Raw genomic sequence first — 5,213 nt, forward strand, 5'->3', positions numbered from 1 at the left:
ACTTCTTTATATTATGTTTTATTTATTTTTTTCTATTATGATTTCCAACTCAATTTTTAATAAATATTTTTACTTTCCATAAACATCACTGTTTTGTAAAATGCATATATATCACCTCTCCCATGCTAACTCTGATCAAAACGTTTTTTTTTTTACAAAAATTCCTACTCCTGGACATCCCGGTCAAAGTGACACACCCAAGAGTGGGGGGGCCTATGTTGGGTTATGACAAAAAACTTTACTGGGCTCAAACCTAGTTATAAGGTCTGCTCCAAATATTTTAGGTATTACCTTTTGGTCTTGATCCCAATTAATTAACAGAACCCAGAAATAATTTATTGGGTCTAGTCTTATTTAATTATTATTTAAGTATCTTTAATGAGGCCTATAAATCTACAAAATCCCGTACAATTCTTGTTAAATCCCTAAGTTTTGGTCATAACAAACAATAATTCATTGTTTTAGATTTTGATGTCTTGCTTTGTAAAATAAGTCATCGATCGCTTGTTTTGAAGAAGTCCCCTCCTGGTCCTGATCAATGGAATGTTTCCTAGAATTACACTCGCTTGTTTACATTAAAAGTTGGCACGCACCCGGTCACACTTTCACTCGACTAGTCACCACACTGATCTACTCGTCTTATCTTGACAGTCTTCGACCGTTCACCATTACAATCATATTCTCACAACGGCTTTAAGTAATGTCTTCTGATTCAAGCTACACATTGATCAGAGATGTGTTTCACGTTTTTAGAAAAATATATTGTCAAGACATGCACAACCAACAAAAAATCAAGAAAATCATAATGTTTTCTCGAAATGCTCACTGATGAGCTTATGATCAAAAATTGTCTGCTACCATTGCCTTCTTAATTTGGAAAGAGTCAAATCTTGCATTTATTAAAGTTTACTATATTTCAACAAAGGACAAAGTCAACAGTGATTTTGCATTAATGATCTCCAGATGAACGTGGAGTCTCTCCATGCAAAAATCACTATAAATAAAGATTGTTTGAAGAGGAAAAACCACTGAAACTTTATCTTGGCAATCTCAATCTCTCTTACTCACCAAGATAGCAATCTCACTATTCTTTGACAACTTAGAAAAGTCTTATCTACATTTCTCAAATAAACTCTCACTTATCAATAAAGTTATTATATGTTCAAGGATCAACCAAGAGCTCCTCAAGCTCCTCGACCGCTTCATACATAAATTTTGTGAAAAAAATTTTGATAGTTTGGATCTAAAGGTTCAAACAGTGATATTGTGTTTGTGTTAGTTTGATAAAAATTGTAATCTTATCTTGTGGGGCCTCGGGTTGCTAATCTAATTCTTAGGGCCATTAGTAAATAAACATTATTAATACACAAATGAAGGAATAAGATCAAACAAAATTTTTTTTTTCAACCTTGGGTGCGCTCGATCGGTCAAATATAGCCGACCGAGCGCCCCATCTTAACCCAACCTTCGGCTTGGAATTTATGGGCTGCGCTCAATCTGCCAAAAAGAGCAGATCGAGCTCAGCTATGAGCAGTCCTTTTCTCTGTTTTTCAGCAGCAAGTTATGGTCCTTCCAAACACTCCAATCCTTCATATTAAAGTCCTAAAACATGTAGACATACATAGAACAAGATCTAAACATGTTTATAACAAAATCGATACATCAACTAGAAGATTAAAGTCTAGAAAAAGTTACAATTTACATATGTTGTCCACTCACAACTCAATACCAACTACTTCAAGTTTTTCCAATATTCATGCTAGAACATAAAAACCTTGATTCAGCTAAAAACAACCCGAGTCCACATCTAATCTTCACTCGTGAGCTACCCTCATCGACTTTGGCCAGCTCCTGCCCCATCTGTTGTCATGCACACATACAAAACAAGACAACAGCCGAAAACGTTCGGTAAGAATAAAATCTGAGTATAATCAACATATATACGCGTTAAATAAAAAAACATATCGACTCTAAACATTTCAACTCGAGAATATAGTAAACGCATATATAAAGAATTGATTCCTATCACACTCTTTTCCATCAAGATTCGTATACGATCTTAACATGGATATCCATCTATCGTCGTCTCATCAGACTCGAAAATAAGGTCGCCTCAGACCTTGGCATAAGAATCAATTCATATTTTGTATCGTATCATAATCATATAGAAACAAAGATCCACTACCTGAGATGGATCGACAACATCATAACAAAGTCAAAACAATAAACAAGTATGTGATTTTTACGGGACAACTCAAGAAGCTTCATTCTCGAGTTACAAATCCCTGACTTGTGATGTCATCTTATACCTTCTTGTTTTTTCAGTTCTTGCAGCTTCAAATCTGAAACAGAACAATAAGAACACATATATTAAACTCTAACCAACTTCCCAACTCCATCATCATTCATTCTTCACAATCAAACAACTTCAAACCTCAACTTCGTCTTCTTCGGTTCGAATTCGAATTCTTGAGTCTTTAGCTTTCAAACTAATCTGAAAGTGAAGAATAAAAATACTACAACATCAACAACATCTCAAAGAACGTCTCAGCTCAATCATCAGCTATCAAAACGGTCTCAAAACACGAATCGACGGCGTAGCGACTAAAAATCGGTAACCAACGAAATATCGAAATCAAATCTAACTGTCAAAGACTTGATTCATCAACAAAACATCATCATAATCTTCATACCAGCAATTATAGGCACCGAATATAAGCTGAAAATCATGATTAAGTACAATAAGATACACCCTTCGATCCGGTTTCGAATATATCACGCATATAACCTCAAGAACGCTTACATAAAGCATAAAATCTGATATCTGCAACATTTCAATCTTCAACCCATGCCGAAATACGTAAAAACTTACACTAGATCGAAGCCCTCGTTGCAAGGATTCCAGAACACTTTTCGGAATCAAAATCGGACAATCGAATCAAAAGTTACGGGGTTTTGAAAATCAGAAAATCAAAGAAAATGAAGATCTCGGCTTCTCTGCTCAACTTTTCTAAATTTCTTATAACATATACACATATACATGCTGATAATCTAATAAAAATCTGAAAACTTCAAGCCAAATCGCATTTTAGCCCCTCAATTCTTCAGTATTTTCAATTTGGTTCTCGGCACTTATTTTAATTCAATTTCAATCTTAAATAATTTAAGAATATTAGAATTTAAATCGAAACTCTAAATATTCCCAAATTAAATATACTGGAATTAAAATTAAATAAATTCGGATTAAATTAAATAATCTCGGGCCTTACATTTCTCCCCCACTAAGGCATGAGTTCGTCCTCGAATTCATAAACAGTATAGATATGCAGTCGGTATACTCATAAGAATAAAGAATAACAGAATACTGAATAAGAACTCACTTCAGTGGAATAGGTAGGGAAATCTCTGCCTCATGTCTTCTTCAACTTCTCATGTCGCTTCTTCAACTCCGTGCCGACTCCATTGAATCTTCACCAATGGAATGGTCTTCGTTCGGAGTTGCTTTTTCTTTTGATCAAGTATCTGCATCGGCTGTTCAAAATAGCTAAGAGTCTCATCCAACTCAGCTTCATCAGGTTGCAAGATATGAGATTCGTCAGGTTGATACTTTCTAAGCATTGAGACATGAAATACATCGTGGATACCAGACAAAGATGGCGGCAATGCAAGTCAATAAGCTAGATCGCCTATCCTCTCCAGAATCTCATACGGGCCAATAAAACGTGGAGACAACTTCCCTCGCTTCCCAAATCGTACCGTACCTCTAAAAGGTGAAATTTTCAAGAACACTCTATCTTCCTGATCAAAAGATAACGGCCATCGTCGAACATTCGCATATCTGGCTTGTTTATGATGCGCTGTTCTCATTCTATGTTGTATCAACTGTATCTTCTCAGTCATCTGTCTGATCATATCCGGTCCCAATTCAGGAACCTCTGACACATCATCCCAATATAATTGTGATCGACATTTTTTTCCATACAATGCTTCAAATGGAGCCATCTCTATACTCGTCTGATAACTGTTGTTATATGAAAATTCCACAAGTGGTATTGAATCTTGCCATGTAGTACCAAAATCAAGTACTACAGCTCTAAGCATGTCTTCAAGAGTCTGAATAGTTCGTTCAGATTTTCCGTCGGTTTGAGGATGATAAGCAGTACTCAAATGTAAACGCGTACCTAGAGCTTCCTGTAGGCTATGCCAAAAGTGCGAAGTAAATCTAGGATCTCGATCAGATACAATCGACTTTGGCACACCATGTAATTGTACCACTTCTTGAACATATAAATCTGTCATTTGATCATGACGATATGTCATTCGATATGGAATAAAACATGCAGATTTCGTCAACCTATCAATGATCACCCAAATAGCATCACATCCTCGGGATGATCGGGGTAACTTCGTCACAAAATCCATGGAAATGTGGTCCCATTTCCATTCAGGAATAGACAAACTCTGTAATAAGCCACCTGATTTCTTTCTTTCAGCCTTCACCTATTGGCAATTCAGACATTTTGATACAAATTCAGTCACATCAGACTTCATTTGTTTCCACCAATACTGATATTTCAAATCGTTGTACATTTTTCTGCCTCCAGGGTGAATACTGAATCGACTACAATGAGCTTCCTTCAAAATATTCTGCCTCAAATCTGAAAGATCGGGAAGAACAATTTTGTTATTCACATACAGAATATCATCATCACTAACCTTGTACTCCAGACCGATGTCCTGATCTGATCATTTCAATCAATTTCTGAACATTGAAGTCTGATTTCTGTGCTTCTTTAATTCGAGTCAACAGTTCTGGCTCAGCACTGATAGCACAAACTCTCATCGGTCTTTTATCTATCTCAAATAGTAATCCAGAAATACAACAATTCTCAATCAAATTAGATACACCTATAGTAGACAAGGATAAAGCACATACCTTCCTACTTAGGGCATCTGCTGCTGCATTTAACTTTCCTGGATAATATTTGATTTCACAATTGAAATCTTTCAATAAATCGAGTCATCTTCGTTGTCTCATGTTCAGCTCCGATTATGAAAACAAATATTTCAAACTCTTGTGATCATAAAATATTTCAAATTTCTCACCATACAAATAATGTCGCCAGATTTTCAATGCAAAGACAATAGCTGTCAATTCAAGATCATGAATTTAATATCTGACTTCATGTGGTTTCAGTTGTCGTGAGGCATAC

Source organism: Henckelia pumila, chromosome 4 (assembly GCF_033568475.1).
Source record: "Henckelia pumila isolate YLH828 chromosome 4, ASM3356847v2, whole genome shotgun sequence".
Classification (NCBI taxonomy): domain Eukaryota; kingdom Viridiplantae; phylum Streptophyta; class Magnoliopsida; order Lamiales; family Gesneriaceae; genus Henckelia; species Henckelia pumila.